This window comes from Anser brachyrhynchus (genome assembly GCF_964034855.1).
Source record: "Anser brachyrhynchus genome assembly, chromosome: 11".
Classification (NCBI taxonomy): domain Eukaryota; kingdom Metazoa; phylum Chordata; class Aves; order Anseriformes; family Anatidae; genus Anser; species Anser brachyrhynchus.
In genome coordinates, this window is record NC_137706.1 from 17,785,223 (window position 1) to 17,802,422 (window position 17,200).

The window sequence follows — 17,200 nt, forward strand, 5'->3', positions numbered from 1 at the left end:
TAGTGAAGTCAAAGTATCAAAGTCAAATTGCTTGGCCTTAGCCCACTATTTCTTCTCTATTCAAGGAAATTCATTCTGACAATATTAGGGTTTTAGCCTAAGGAAAATCTTAAAATGCAGATTTGGCCCATAGTCCAGGTAAATGTTCTTCCACTTTGCAGAGTCCCTAATACAGATGAGGATATCTATTTTACGTGCAAAATTTTAATCAGTAAATTCCAAAAAAATGTTTCTTCACCAATACCTTGGATAGATTCCAGGATACCTCGGAATCCAGGAAAAACTCCTGTTTTGCATGTACACACATACTTACAGAAGATGTCTGAAGAAATTTAGCAAAGTTTCTATTTTCTGACCGTACCAACCAAAATACTTTGTGAACGCATTTGGCTTAGCATTATGGGTAACTTTCATGATCTAAATCTGTTATCTATGATGAGAGAAATTTCACCCTCCTTTTTTTTCAAGATTTATAGATTGTATCTACAAAGCACCTTTGTATCACTGTACTTGAATTTTTCCATCCAAAATGAATTTTTTGTATACCATCTCTGAGCTCTGAGCTGAGTGCAATGAATAGAAAAAGCAGCTCTCTATCTTACCGATAATGAAAGAGTACTTCACTTCCCAGAAGAAATAAAGTGGGAGACTACATACCTATTTCTCCTGGAAACCACTCCAGGATTTCACAAAGCAAGTATATCAGCATATTCACCTTGGATCAACCAGATACCCTTCAGTTCTGTATCTGCTAATTTCCCTGATCAAGCTCCCTTTAATGTTTTGATACCCCAGTTCTTACAATGTTCAAAACAGATTTGTATACACTTGAGTGAAGGAAGAGTTGAAGACACTTTGAAATTCTGGCCTATTGTTATTATTGTGTTTCATATACATTTAATTTAAGATGTTTTACTTTACAAAAAGAGTGAATTATTATGTTCTAAGTGCAGAATTTTAGTTAGCAAGGTCCTGTAAATCTTACTGCTTTTCCAAAATTTGGCGATACCTTGTCTTGTGCCTGCCTAAATATAAATAAACTTCCCATAGTTCTATGTGGACTGTAAAAACTTGTGCATAATACAACAGTTGTCTTTACAAAAAGCGAGTTAGAACTGACCATGAAAAGAAAAATCTGTAAACATGCAACCGTTCCTGATAGCAAGAATAATTAATATCAACTGTAATGTAGTGTAATGGTGTAAGTCGGAAATAATGCTACCACCATCAAATACACATATGCTAACAAGATCACAAGGAATAAAAAAAGCATTCTCATTTCAGATATCCATTAGTCTCTCGGTTTTGCTGTCTACAAAGGGCCTGTACTAGTGATCTTAAGTTAATAAGGTGTGTACCACTTAGATGGCAATATGGGGGAATGTAAAATAGAACATAAATTGTTGCAAGCAGGGAATCAAGTTTTTGCATTCCATAAACTCACTGCAAAGCTCCTCAGTACATTAGGATATAATTTGTCCAAAGCTTCAAAAATGAGTCCATATAGGTGAGGCAACGTTACATCAAAAGAAGGGTGGCTTTGTTTTCCCAGGAATTACTGGAGAAAAATGAAAACTTAAGAGACCAGTTGGCATATATTCTGTAGAGTATTGGATAATGCTGCCTATCCATGCTTTCCAATGCAACTGAGTATAGCATGTGCATAACTCGATACAAATAACAGTACTCCTTAATATCAGTGGCAAGGCATCTAGGTGGTGGTTCTTCCCTCTGGTGTCTCCTAGATAAGACTATTGAATGTTTCTTACATGTGAAATAATATTAATCTCAGTGAGGTGCAGGCCATTTACTCCCCAGAATATCCTTACCACAGCTGCCCAAGTATTTGTGTTACCTGCTCTCTGAAGGGTCGCTGGTAACATGGTAGTGCTCAGTGTCAGCCCTATGGTGTAGCTATTCCTGACGAAGATGCAAGCCAACTCAAAATAGGTAAAAATGAGGGTTTGCAACATGATCCATTTTTGCAAGCTAGCAAGACAAAACTCTTTACCAGAACAAGAGATAGAGACTTTGCAAAGATGGTTATTCTAGGAATTGTCATTCTTTTTGTAAGCAAAACTATATATTTTTAAATACTTTGTATGGCGATTTATATACCTTGTGTACTTTCAATTCTGGGAGAAAAGATATTTCATCATAATTTCGTCTAAACCACAAAAAGTGGTAGAGCAACTTGGTTGACATTTTCAAAAGCATTTATTGGTTCAAGGGGTTTTATATTTCCTGTGACTTTTTTTTCCCCCACTTACCCCATAGAGTAGCTCAGGAGTGACATTAAGTGGGGATCATGGTTGTACAGGAGAGGCAGTTCCTCTGCATATGGATTTACTATTTAAACATGGATATAAGAAAGCTGGATTATTTTATTTCAACTTCTTTTCTCCTTAGCACTTACATGCTGTGACAGAAACACCGCCTGCCTTTGACTGGGTATGGTCCCCTGTGGTTTATCTTTATTCAACAGTTTATACAAAGTAAGTTCCTAGCTTTAGGAGACCTTCAAAGTTTCTTCTGGAGGCATTGGGGTCTCTGAAGCATCTAAGTCTGCAAAAGGAGATATGTCAGCCATCTAAGATATGCCCTGGGTTTATACGTAACTTAAAAAAAAATAAAATAAAATAAAATAAAAAAGGAAAAAGAAAACTATAAAAGATTAGTCGTAAAAATGGTCTAATTGGCCAGAAGTCTCTCCAGTGGCAGGGTGTTTTATTAACTGGAAGAGACATCACAGACAGTATGCTGAGATAAATCTGACCTGACTTCTGCTAATGTTTTCTAAGAATGAAATAGCAGGCTATGAGGGAATAATTTTGCTGGATTTTTCTTCACAGAAAATGAGGGTTGATTTTTTTGCTTCCCCTTCATATCTCTCTCTGAAATCTTTTGTGAATTAATTTTCTATTTCCTGTGATCAGGGTTTTTCTCATACCTCATTCATACCAAACATTGCATTCAAAAATGTCAGAGATTAGGACAAAGGACGAAAGAACTATGCACCTCCCATCTGGGCAGCATAAGTAATGACAGGGTCAAGATTGAAGTCCATGAATCCCTCCATTACCTCACTCTCCCACTTTCTATTTCATTTTTAAGGATGCCCTGAAATGTGAAGACTTCTTTTAATGCCTTATGAGAGTTACTGTGAGAAAGGTGATCAAAAGGACTCTGCTGGCTTGGGTGCCCTTTATCTCCGAGGAAGGTGATGCACAGCATCTGGAGATGATGGAACGCATGATTAACATTACCACAGAGAATGATTAATATCTTCTTAAAGCACCTACTTCCAGATTATCCATCATTTCATTAGAGAGAAAAAAAGTTCTTTTTGAAAGGGGGCTGTGCCCCTGAACCATGAATAACTAACCCACCTCTTGACATGTTTACTAATTGAGTAGCAGAGTATGCTTAATATTATGTTGAACAAATAGTGGTGCCCCCTCCTTACGCAGAAACAAAAAATAATAATAGGAAAAGAACAAAGTGAATTTGAGATGGCAGATTAATATAGCAGTTAAATGATTTTCATTTCATGGAAAGTGTCTTTAAATATATTAGCTAGCTTTATTTTACTTTCCTTGTTTTTCTTAAAATATATTCTGTATGCCAGGCTAGACTTCTTTTTTTTTTTTTTAATAAAATAAAATAAAAATGATGTTATAGTTTTCTGGTTTACATAAAGTTTCAAAAAGTATATATTTCTCTAAAGTCTCTTAGATAACAATGCTGTTTCTGTAGTATAAGAAGTGAGTCCTTGGGGGTATGTAAGCTCTTACATCAACTTTCTGTGTAACAGACAGGGACTGATCGTGCAAACACAAGGAGGAGAAAGGCTTTTTGCCTGTGCTGAATGGTCTGGCGCAGGTTATGCTGAGTTTACCAGAGATCTGCAGCTGGCAGTTCTTGAATCTGATTGAAGAGATGAGGAATTTGCAGGAGGAAAACCAATGACTTTATTTTTGTCAGCCATTCTCCTTTTTACAAGTGCATGCATTCTTTTTGTTTTGGTTAATGGCACTGAACAGCTCTAAAGTTCAGATCAATATAGTGCTACCTTGGTGCCTTGCTCACATATGTAATATCTTCTTATATTAATCCTGTTTCCAGGGAAGTGTGACAGGCAGTGTGATGCAGAATACTAAACTGGTGATTATTAATCACTGTCTTTCAGATCAATAATCCACTGGAACTTTTCCTTTCTCCCATCTGATTATTTATTTATTTTTGGCCATTTTAAGATAAACAGAAGCACACACGTGTATCCTGCTAGTGTTGTGTGTTTAACAACATGTGTGTCCTTCCATAAAGCACCAGCCTTGCGCCTGCAGCTTTTGCAGTTCCTTCTTGACGACTGGAGACTGATTGCCTGAGGCATTCGTCCCCACCCAAGGCTTTCAGGGGAGACCCTGAGACATTCATTGTGGATGCAAGACAGTAGATAATATGGCATCGCTGGTAATATATTGCTTGCTTGGTATTGTTGCCTGCAAACCAACAAAGGCAGGGATCACTGCCCTAAGAAATAAAGCCATCCGTAGCCCTCTGCCTTTGTTTGATTTCAGGAGCATTAGTTACATTACACTGTGTTCAGATTCTAATGTTGGGAATTTGAGCTCTGGACATTGTCCCCTGAGTGCTGTGACAACAGATGCATGAAAGGATGTTTTCTGAGAATTTTAGAGGATTCCTTGAAAATGATACAATGTGAAAACCCCACTTGACACACTCCTGATTTTTTCAGGAAATCGCGGTTACTGTAGGAAAAAAAGATGATGCTTTTTTAGTTTGTTTTTAACATTTCTCAGTTTTCCACCTGCTTCCTTATGACGTACAGGCTTTTCAGGGGGGCAGGCTAGCCAGGAGAGAAGAATGGCTCCTTGAAAGCCACCTCTGGCACGACTATTACAAGAGACAATGAACTCGAACATGCTTCTCTCCCTTTTTTCCTCCAAAGATCACGAACTCGAAACTCAGTTGTGCATGCATGAAAGTTCTATAAACATTACTTAAGCAGTAGCCAAAAGACCTTTGCCAGCTCTGGCCTACTTCTTCCCTTGTTGGGGCTCAGCACTCCCACTCAGTTGACTACTTGTCCTACTCTTTGCCCTTACTGCTCTGCTGCAATCGTCCTGTAATTTTCCTCTATGCAACTGCTGTCCAAACCAGCTGCACCCACTACATCTTCAGCAGTGGACCGAGGAGGGTATTAATCATATTTTTGAGGAGGACACTCTGCTATTTATCTCCCTGACACCTCCAGCGTTTGGGAGCCCACTGCTGCACACAGCCCATTGACTAGTAATATTACACATTACCGTGCTCCATTGCCTCTCCCTGCCCTCTTCATTGAGTGGCTGTTCAACAGTGGAGTTGTGTTTGTTCAATCAGACATAATTTATACCTTTTTTGTTCCTTCTGGAGAGCTCTTGCTAATTTTAAGTCTAAGCACTCTGTTTTCCATATAATTCTAGCTCCGACATCACTGGAACTAAAGATGGTCAAATAGATCTGATTCCAGACTTGCTCAAACTCATTGGTTTTAAATCAGCAAATAGATGATTTAAAAACAAAGTGTCAAGGGAGATCATCTCATACATACTCTAAAGATCCGAGTTTTATTGCATGTCTAAGAATATATATGTCTTCTATCTCTAAGGGGAATACCTGCAACAGCACATGGTGCTGTGATCCCCTGGCTATTGTCCAACACACAAAGTCTGCAAAGGACAAGAGATTAATAATTCGGCTAATTCATAGCAAGTGGGTTTTTTGTTTTTGTTTTCATTTTTGAAAGAAATTTATAGGAAGAGGAGTGGGTAAAGGAAGAAAGCTGTTGTTAAGACTAAATGACTAATTGTTCATCCTGGAGTTTGTTACCCTTTCAGATTCATCAAACTGTGTAATGAGAGCAGCTAGCTTAAGATCTGCCTAATTTTATACTGTTTAGACAACATAAAGAAACAGAAAGTGTTCCACTCCTAGATCTTTGGGGAAAAGGATTACATTGCAGGACATGGGGATTATTTCACATAGGAGGGCCTAAAATAAACTTGAAAATCCTTTCTTCATTTAAAAGAAAAAAAAAAAAAAGAGAAAAAGATGATGATGAAAAAGACAAGCATGTTTTAGGTTTTCTTGTCTGGATGGAATTTCTGAGGGATGTAAGCTGACAAAACTTCCGGAGGAGTTAAGCCAATTTAGCCCAGTTAAGGATTTAGCCCATCAGGTTCCAGTAAATGGGCCATGGGATGAACAGATCCCTCTGGTGCCAATCACTCTAGTGTGTAATAATACTCTGTATTTCATTCTAGCTTCTGTTCTCTCCACTCCACTGGAACTGCTCTTGCCAAGGTCTCTAGTAACCTCTTCAGGGCCAAATCTCAAGGCCATTATTCCATTCATATGTTCCTTGACATTTTGGCTACATCTGACAGCTCTGATTATAATCTCTGTCTTGAAATCTTGGTTTAAAGGCTCTGTCCTGGAACCTGTTCCTCCCCTTAACTTCCTGTTTGCTCTTTCAATGACCTCTTAAGACACTTTTCTTTTTTTTTTTAAACTCTTCAGGGCAGTGTTCTCTGACCTCATCTTCATCTGTATCCAAATCATTTCCATCGTAATAATAATTTTGGCTTTTATCAACTCAGCTCCTTTCCTGATGGAGATACTGCTGCACTGACTTGCCTCAGAGCAGCCAAGCCTAGACATCTGCTCATCTCTTTGACATCTCATCCCAGATGCTTTATCACCAGGCAAAATTAATGTGGGCAAAATACCTTATTACCATCTTAATCTCTTATTCAAACACGTAACCTGAACACTGCACCTCCTTTATCCCCTTGTACTTTCTTGCTGTGTCTAGAACTTGCCTCTTCTTGTCCCATAGCCACTCTCAAGTTCTGGAAATATCCACTTCTTTTCCTTGTGTGTAAATCTAAGCTGAGCTGCAGCCACTCCTGAGGTACAATTTGTGGAAGAATCTAGGTCAGTGGATGAGGTGGGCATGGAGCAGGCCCATGTGGTTGGCATACAGCCCTGTGGGAGATATGGCATATATGCAATTAAGACAGAATGCTCTGGGAATTGTGCTGCTAGCCTCTAACAAACCTCTACTGAGCATATGCAGATGGTGATTTGCAGAGGATTACAATTTGGCCACATTTTGTTGAATATTCATGAGGACAGTGAACGATACCTCTCTTTCCTGCATTGGCCTCTACCACATTTTGAGACAGTCCCCCAATGCACATTAGTGGAGTTTCAGTAAAAAAAAAAAAATCTAAGCCTTTCAAAACAACTGGTGCATTTTTTCCTCCTGAAGCTTATTCCTAGAAATGGCTGAACTGTTCTGTAGAAGTTTCCCAATATTTTTCAACGTGAAGCAATAATAAACCCAACAGCTCAAACTGCTAGACATTAAAAAGCTGTAGTCTACAGCAAAAGTCATGTGTCCTTCCCCATATGAAATCTAACCTTTTTTTTTTAAGCTCGGAAAGAAAGCTGAACATAATTAGACATAAAATAAAGGCTCGAGGAAAGATGTTTGCCATAAGAATGACTAAGAGAAATAAAAGAGCTTTGCTGTGTAACTGAGGGCATGCATTATATTTCCTGGTCAACTGTAGGCTTGGAGATGGATTCCTCTCTTGCTCACTGGAAGCTTTTCTGTTAACTTTAAGGGTAGAAACCTTCTTTCTGTACCTTTGTACCCTCAGTGAGGTTCATACTGACTGCACAGGTCTGGTATCAACCTCCCTTGATTAGTGTTCACAAAGCCCAGAGAGATGATTTCATAGAACTAAACACTTTTAATAGTTAACTTCAAAGTTAGCCCTGCTTTGAGCCAGGGGTTGGACTAGATGACCTCCAGCACCCCCTGTAGGCTAAAGTACTCTGTAATTCTGTGATCAGTGTTCTAAGTGTAAGCAGCTCTGATGAAAACACATGTGAAATCCTAAAGGTTAAGAACAGATACGATCATAGTCTATCACATAGCAAAATAAAACAAGGTCATGTAAACTGTTTGGGGTCGTTCAAGAAACCCCTCTCAGTGAGGGGCAGTAAAGCTTTGTGCCTAAACTCAGTCACTGAGGATCCTCTGATCCTACCTCAGACCCTAGCTGCGGGCCAGGCCAAACAGGACGTTGTTATTCGTACCACGGTTACCATAATCTTCCCTAAATGAGAAAAAAAAATGAGCAGAGTTATTATTATTCCCAGACCCACCATGAATGGATTCTTCATGTTTTTGTACAGAACCACCTCAGCTAGAAGGAAAAGGAACTGCTGGTTACGTTGCAGTTATTTGGTAGTAGAGAGTTCCATAAACTGAAGACAAAGAAAGCTTTATCATAGCCAAACATATCACAGCTGGATCACACGAAAAGTTTGCAGCTGGGCTGGGTTGGGTTAGCTGTGCAAGACAGGTGATCTTGTTGTTTCAGAGGCAAAGGACAAGACAAGAAGCCTCTCTAGATTCACTAGAAGAACCAAACTCTTGACCTCTAGGCCTATGCAAGCCTGTGTGAAATTCAGATCTCAGGACTAAGTAAGAGCTGATTGAGCAGAAGATGGGCTTGTCTATTACATCCTCACTTTTTAATTATATCTTCTAGCTGAATGTCCTTTGATCCTGAGCTGTATGCGACAATAAACATATTGACAAAGGGGATTACATAAGGAATAAGTTCAGGCCACTGTCTTCAGCTGAGCGAGGGTGTTTTTTCTGTGTAGGAATTTGTCTACACAAAGACAAAAAAAAAAAATTCTGGCATGATCTGAAGAGGTTTTAAACTGAGATAGTTAAGCTGAATAAAAGGCTGTATGGATAATTTTACTTTGGCATAATGGCAACTTACTCAAAGTTCATTAAATCCATTTCTAATTAACTTTAACAAATTCAAATTAAGCCACTATTACACTGCAATAAACATGTCCATGTAGTTTTGTGAACCAGTCTAACTCGCTTTAAATTCTCACCTTCAGTTATGTGGATACAGCTTTCTAGCTAGCTCAGCCGAGTAGTCAGCTAGAGAGTGTAACAGATGACAGCATCCCCGAACAGTATCAGTGTGCTGCCATCTTTAATTTTCTCCTTTCTTTTTCTGTCTAAATAAGACAAGAACAGGAAAGCCTGTTTATATAGTTGCTTGCTGACAATACGTTGCTCTGCCACATTCAGCGGTTTTTAATTTTAAGTATTTTTCACCCTGACTTACTCTTTGTGGAGTATTTTGACATATGTATCTCTTGTAACTGGAAAGCTTTCACTGCCTTCCCCTGGCTACACTTGTACTAGTAAATTAAACAGGATCATCTGTCCTGGTGAACTGTGAGAACGGTCCTGGCCATGGTTTTGCTCATCCTGCCTGTCACTCTCCAAAACCATTCTGGGGGCACGTAGAAAGTGATGCCATGTCTGTTCCCAACAGGCTTCTAGGCTTCTCCTGTAGTTGTAGCCTCCTGAGTCTTTACCATGTCTGTAATAACAAAATTGTTCTTCCTCCCTAAAGATCCTGTGCAGAACAAGGGTGGTGAGGGACCTGAGGGCTTAATGATGTTCCACCATTCAGAGAAGGGAAAAAAAAGGACTAGAGGCTTCTTCACTAGGAACTACTGGATTTGCGTTGCATGCCCAAAAGCAGAGTATTTCATATGTAGACTTCACCAGCAGCGGGGCCCAGACATCTGTCCACATTTGAGTCCTTGGAAGCCTCTAGAGAGAGTGGGAAAGAGCAGAGATGCTTTGGTTGTATCATCCTACTTGATGTCACCCTGCCAAAGGATGCCCTGATGAAACCAAGAGAGAATAGGGGCTAAATCATCCTGTAGTCAAAGGGACTTATAACTGAATAATTAAGCCCAGACTAACTTCAGGGCACTTTCCTGATTGTGAACAAAAGCTCGTGAATAGCACTGTAAATGGAGCCCACCCACCTGAAACGCTGCCAACAAATCTGCCAAAGCCCCTTCCTGTGGAGACAAACCTCCTCCTGCAGGTCTTGTAAATGAATTAATTATGTGTCTATTGAAACAGAGTAAAGGTTCATCAGTAGTGCTAATATTTAGGATAACAAAGTTGTTGAGTTTGCTGCAGTTCAATGTTGCCTAGTGCTGTTGGAGCTCACAGCTCGTAACACCCTTGTTTGCTAAATTCTGCACACAGAAAGATCCGGGTGTGGCTTGGGGATGTGGTGAGGTGGGGTTTTAAATAATTGTTATCTTAATAAACACTTGGTCGAAAAGAATCCATCAGTAGTTTTCGAAAATAACAGCCTTGCTACCAGCGGGTAACCAGAAATGTAGTCTTAAATACTGAGATGAGCTGGCTGGATTTTTTTTCCTTTAAAAAAAAAAAAAAAGGAGAAGAAAAAAAAAAAAAGAAAAGAAAAATCCCACAAGACTGCTGAACAATTACAGCTTAATTTACAAAAACACTTAAATGTATATTGTCTTGTAAGCTATTTAGTCCTATTGTCTTCAAATGGAAGTTTATTCATGTGCTTAACTCTAAACAGCAGTTGAAAGGCTTCATTGAATCAACCCCTGAGACACTAAGGAGACCTTTGTGAAAGTAACTATTGATAAAGACAGCTAAAACTTGGAAAAAAAGCTAAAAGCAATAAATCTGCCGGTATAGATAGCATGGTGGAAATTACTTTGGAGTCCAGGCTGTCTAGGACAGCCATTAAGGTGACCACTTGGGAAGATATCAGTATGAGAGATTTCCTAATGGTACTTAGGGTAGACACAGCAAGTAGGGATTGATACCACAGATACTGGAATACTTCATTTCTGGGCACTTCAGTGACAATGATACTGACAAAAGGAAGACAGTCCAGAAAAGATAGACATAAATAGATCAGGAAGATTGAAAGACTTACAAAGAATGAACAAAACATTAACAAAGTAATATGGCCTGGCCAAATAACGTCTACTATGAACCATGAGTACACCTTGTTGATGTTGGAAGGGTGTAAATACCAAGGTCAAATGATTATTCTAGGCATTGACTCACACTGACATGAAAATAAATTAGAAAAGGAATATCGAGGTTCATAGTCAGCAGGGTTGTGCTGGAAAATGTATAATAGCCAAACGGGCCAAGTAGCAAAGCAATGTATGTAGCTGCGAGGATTTAGGAGCAAAGTGGGGCAGGGGAAGTGGAGGAGAGCTGCCTGCTTCCATGAGCAAAGAGGAAGAGAGCAACAGAAGGAAAGGGAAACTCTCTGTGGTGTTTTTTAATAGCCAGAACCACCAACTGGAATCCATCACAGCCCTAATGATAGGACGAAATCTCCTGGTGTGATCTGTGATACCATTGAGCAGCTGCTCAAAGGGAGTGGAGGAAATACTGTTGCTTAACACTTAAACTAGCCTGAGTAAGGGAGTATTTACCTGAACTGAGAATGCAGTAGGAGACGAAGGTGGGTGTCTCTTCCATCCCTAATACTTCTGCACTGGCACTCTAATAACCAGCCCGAATTAGTAGCGTCATTTTCAGTAGCTTTTTATTTTAAATGCTGGTAGCACCTTTCAAGCAGTGACAGATCTCAAGGCCCACCCCTCCCGTAGCTGCAGGTAATATCCTGATGTTTCCTATGTAGTGTTGGCAGGTACTGTATATTTTAGCACATTTTGACAGGCTTCTACAGCATCTTTGAGTCAATCAAGTTCTGCTAAATCTAACAAAAAATTACCATTAACTTTTAAATAATAATAAGAAAACTGTAAGAGGTGAATGGTACCAGTCCTGCTGTCTCAGTTTTAGGAAGATGCATGCTTTTTTGTCAATCTTTGTATCTTCACAGGAGCCAATTTTCTTATTCATCCCCTTCTGTGTTTGGGAAGTATTATTATTAACTTTGAAAATAGGCAGTAAGTGACAGTTTCATTCTGAGGATGTAAGAAGGGGATCTGACGACTCTGGGTGCATGAATGTTTTAGCCCTATTTGAGACACACTTTGGGTCAGACTTGCAGAGTATAGCTCCTCAGCTGGGTTGTTTGTAATGAGCAGTTCTGAAAACAGCAATATTTTCTATTGTTAGGAAATTGCTGTTCTCCAAACCATGTTAAAAAGTGACTTGTCCTGGATCACATAGGAAACCTGTTGCACAGTCTGCAACCTCTGCACTGGTGCAGAGTTGTGATAGCAGTTGGGTGTCGGAGCATGTGTGCGGATCAACCTACCTCTGGCTCTGATTAAGCCATAGCTGGGTGCCCTGTCCATTTACACTGAGGCATTTCATGTCAAAAACTGGTGTCGGTGTGAGAGAAGGGTTTGAAATGTCCATGTGCCAAAGTTGAGAGAAGACAGAATTACGATTCTGATAGTAAAGGAGATATTTCTTCCATCTCGCTGCCCACATAGCAGTGGTAGCACCTGAAGGTAACCCCAAGGGGAATGGGTGTGCCATGCTGATGAATGAATGTAGTTGCAAACATTGTCATTGCCTGATTTTTGCTTGTGGCAGTCCATAACCTAATGTTTTACGGTTGGAGGGCAACCTTTTTCCCCTCTCTTGTTTGCATTAAAGGGCTGATGTGGTGTCTTCTAAGGAAAATGAAAGACTTCCAGTGACTTAAAGAAATGTTGAATCAAGGCTGTAGTTTGCATATGTATGCACGTGTGCAGAAAATGCAATATGTTGTATATACACACATTTTAAGATCACACATATGCATTTGTATATACTGTTTACATGCATCAATGTTATGCTGTATGTGTTTTTATTATCATGGTTTGTAATCCCACCATCATTCAAAGTCTTACCAAATAGCACTGTGGGCAGCATGCCAGCTTCTTTCACATTCCTGCTAAAGTCACTTGGAATATATCTGAATGTGGCAAAACACATTTGCCAAGTTATGTGCATAAAAACATCCTTTGATCTTTCAGACTCATAAATATGTAATAAAGTACATGATTGCCCTACTGATCTGTCCTACATCAATCTTACGTCTCTCTTTTATTGATTCATCAAAATAAGATACGATCAAGGTACAAAAGAGTTAAAGAAGCTATTTATTTTAATGTTTCCTTGGAGAGCTTGCATGTTATTTTGAGTACAAATTATATATATAATATTTCATGAATGATGTTTGAAGCATTAAAAATCACCTCTGCACTTCAAGTTAACACAAAACTCTGGCAGTCAGCCATCTTTTCTTTTCTTTTTTTCTTTTCTTCCCTTTTTTAAAGGAACATTGCAAGATGTGGTATCATTTTTCCGAGGACATACTTACGTCTTTTTTTTTTTTTTTCCTTCTCTTCCAGAACCATGTACTCAACTGATATTGTAATCCATCTTTGAAATGTTCAGGAAATCATGCTTTGCAATAGATTTAGTATATGGGCTGTTTAGATTGGGTAGTGAATCTTGTCCAAAACCAGGGATTATCCTAATTTGTACTGAGGGTAAAATGAGAGTTGTGAAGGTCCAGGGAGGTATTGTAGGAGTAATAACAGAGGCAAAAACTTGGCCTGAAAATATACATGATAGCAAGCCTTACCTCTGCCTTGTGGTTTCTGAGATGTCTTTAAATGACACAGTTCAGACTTTGGCTCCGTCAGGTGTAAAGCCCCTGAAGCTGATAAAATGAAATGTATTTGGAAAGAGGAAAAATTATGCAAACCATAAATAGAGTGAGTTATACGGTGGGTAATAAAATCTACATTTTGTTTCACAAGGGAGAAATCAGGTGGAGTCCTTAAGTGTTTGAGCTGTTATTCTTGCTTGCTGGGAGAAGAATGCACTTTTCCCCATGATGCCGCATATACTGAGTTAAAGGACCATCTGAGTTTGCTTTGACATATTTAGTGCATCCAACAGAGGCTGGTTTATGTCAGCCAACGCATTTTTCACAACCACTTTATGGCGCTTACTCTTTGGCAGTGTAAAAGCACCCAATTCTGAAAATGTACTGATAATGGATGAAATAATTTCTGAGCAAGACCTGCCAACCAGGTAGCAGGCAGTGAACTTCAACACACTTCTCTGAAGCTGTAAAATATGGGAAAAAGTGACATGGGTGCAGAAGAGTTCACCTCTTTGTCAGGCTGTCTCTTGGCCTGCCATATGAGTTGTGGAGTCTGGGAAAGTGGAATCATTTTTATGCAGTTCTTGTCATGAATCCACCAGCAGTAACAAGCAGAAAAGACACAGATTATTGTGTGATTTTATGATAATCAAGACGCTTAGCTGACTTGGAGACTGTGAGAGAAAACGAGGTGCCAAGTGCTTTGTGATGTTTGGCATCTCCCCTTTGAGGATCATCACACATAGCAAACATTAATTAAGTTTCTAGTCACCCCACAACGGAGAATGTTGTTACCCCTTCCTTTCACCAGGGAGAACTGAGTCCAAGCGGCGTAGTCAGAAGTGTGGAGCGAACCACTGGCTGAGCTGGAAAAGCTCTTCAGGCTCCCGAATCCCAGCTCTGTGGTTCAGCCAGCAGACAGCGTTGGCTTTTCCTCAGAGCCAGTCAGCAGCAGACTATGGCTTCGCGTTACGCTAGAAAATGCTGTCAGTAAAATAACCTTTGGAGATAGCGAGCCATATGCTGACTGCAGTGACGTAGGTATAACGAGAGAAGTAGTTCTGCACTAAGGAGGGAGAGAGCGTGGCCTCTTCCCACCAGCCACATGCTGCAAAGTCCATGTGAGGACTCGATCCCTCTGGATACGTGGTCTCGTCTCCCAGACCACTTCCCTGAGGGCTGGCTGTCCTCCTCCGACCACGTTCAGGCTCCTCACCAGTTCATACTGAGGTCCCTGCCACCTGTAGATATTGCCAGAAGCCATTTTTGTTGCTGTGAGTCCCTCTCCAGAGTCTCATGCCTTCCCTGGGCGAGAAGGAAGCCCCTTTGTTCCTCCCTGCCCTGCCTTACACATTTTCTCACATAGACCTGCAGGCAAATAGCCGATAAAGCCCAGCACTGAATCGGAAGGGGAGGACGTTTTCCTGAGCTTTTGTGCAGACCTCTAACCACACCCTGAGCCCAAATTTGTTCTGCTGCTCCTGGTCAGGTGGCAGCCGCAGTCTTAGCACCAGGATCATGCCCCATCTCCCCCCCCCGCCCCCGATTGCTTTCATTGAGTAACTGCTTCACTGGCGGCGTTCAGCTGGGGATGTTCCTGCTGTTTAACAGCACGAGGGCCGCTGCGTCCTCCTCGTCCTGCTGCTGCCTCATCTGCACAGCAGCACTGTGCACCTCCAGATCCCATGGTTAGAATTAGAGTTAGAATTAGAGTTAGAATTAGAGTTAGAATTAGAAATAGGAGTGGTGAGACTCCTCACCAGAGACACCGTGTTAGGCTTTTGCCAATGATTATTTTGTCTGTTCTGTGTTACTGATGCCGAATCATCATCTTTTGGTTTCCAAAAAAAAGATTTCTTTATTATCTAGTTCTCAAACTTTGTTTCCAATGAAAATTTGGTGTCAGAACATCTCTTCTCTTTCCACTAATGCAGAGGTAAATCTCTGTGGCCTCTGACTGACACCCTTTCTGTGGGAGAAGCTGGGTGTCTGGGCTTCTGTTTTTTATTAATTAAACCATTGTAGGATTGTTTATGTTACAAGATAAAAGGACTGGAGGATTAGAATCTGTCATTACATTTTCATTATCTAGTCAAGAAGGCAGGGAACTATTAAAGATTTTTTGAAAACATTTCTAGAGTCCACAGAGCCAACAACCCTAACCAGAGTACATAAGCCTATATGGAAATTATATTGTCATATGCTTTATGTTTCTCATCCTTTTAAATGTTGCAATTTTAATTTCAATAACTGCCTTATATTTCTTTTTATTTTTATTTATTATTTATCCTTTGTTTTATTTTTGGAAAACATTTTCACCAAACATAAATCCAGCTTACTGATACTTTCTTCCACTTTTCCCAGTGTAAGAAGAGTAATTAAATCCGGCAACTTTCATTTCTTCTAATGACCTTAAAAAACCAACAGGTGAGACAGCAATGACACACATGGAGTCTGGTTTAAGTACCTCAAATACGAGCCTCTGATCTTAATTTAATATTAGCCACATCTTAAAATGAAAGAGGAAATTGAAACAGGTTTTGTTTCTATAATTGTTTTTAAAGCTAGTGTATTAAATCTTGGTGAATTATTTAGTAGGAAGGATAACTCTGCACCTTTGATTTGTAGGTGAAATTTTTATTCTTAGCTGCTTTTCCCTGGCAGGATTAAATACCAGGTTCTCAGCTCTCTGTGGAATTAGTAAAACCCTGTGATAGATACTATAGGAAATTAAACCACAGATGAGAGAAGACAATTGCTGTAAACATTACAGGTTTGTTTTCACAGGTTTCCTTAGTAGACTTTTCCATGATACATTTTTCCACTGTTTACAAAAATGTGCTCTTTCTTCACTTGCCTCAGAAAAAGATTGGAACAGTCAAAAGGCTCGGGCTGGACAATGAAACTGTTCTGATTTATATCTGCTGAAATTCTGCTGCAGGATTTGGTATCATGTGTGTGCTGTTAAGGCAAGCTCCCAGGAAAAGGGAAATGACATTTTCTGGTAAAGAATTTCCACCTTGTAGTTGAACGAATTCAGAGGAGGAGCCCAGCACTGAGGATGGGCGGCATGCCCCTGCCAAATCTGGAACAGCCATTCTGAGTAGCTGAGGTCCCTCCATGTAGGAAGTGGAGCCTCCATAAGGTGCTATTTATAAGTTTGTTATCAAAAATAAGATGGCATGAGAAAAATATTTACCATGTTCCCTTCACTGGCTACAGACAGAGCCGCAATGACTAATTAAGACTTCCAGACATGTAAACTTACAGAGATGGCTGAAACATGGTTGATTAATCCTATTCTTTGTATCATTTTTTTTTCTCTAGGAAAACAAAATGGGAGGGAGAACAGCTTTTCCCTTCCTACCATATATTTTTAGTGAGGAACACTCAGAAACTGTACTGGCTGGGGATTTCTAAGAATCCCAGAGCTCCCGTGTAGTAGGACTGCAGTGTGCAGTACGTGGGGGTTTGAATTTACTGCATACTTGTATGTGAAATGTCAGTAAGTACTGGTACACACACCTTGTATGGTGTCAAATATTGGATCATTTTTGCAAATGGCCCTGCCCCAACATCAACAGCGTATTCCTATATGAAGTGCACGTTTTAGTTTTGTATCACATATTCTGACTTCCAGG

The 17,200-nt window shown here is 39.9% G+C and overlaps 2 long non-coding RNA genes across 9 annotated transcripts in view; one reads left to right on the forward strand and one right to left on the reverse strand.

Annotated features, from left to right (window-relative positions):
• LOC308200849 overlaps nt 1-17,200 on the forward strand; it is a 550,918-nt gene that overhangs the window by 340,363 nt on the left and 193,355 nt on the right. Inside the window, exons 1-2 of one of the 8 annotated variants that reach the window (XR_013955873.1) lie at nt 2,409-2,495; nt 3,115-17,200. The exon at nt 3,115-17,200 is cut by the window's right edge and continues 10,908 nt beyond it. The exons of the other annotated variants lie outside the window; for them this stretch is intronic. This is a non-coding gene — a long non-coding RNA (uncharacterized lncRNA). Of the gene's footprint in view, nt 1-2,408; nt 2,496-3,114 lie in introns of those variants that run through there. 8 annotated transcript variants of the gene reach the window in all.
• The window catches only part of LOC308200851, a 71,080-nt gene that overhangs the window by 27,515 nt on the left and 26,365 nt on the right, over nt 1-17,200 (reverse strand). The window contains exon 2 of the long non-coding RNA XR_013955879.1: nt 1-17,200. This exon is cut by the window's left edge and continues 27,515 nt beyond it; it is cut by the window's right edge and continues 6,814 nt beyond it. This is a non-coding gene — a long non-coding RNA (uncharacterized lncRNA).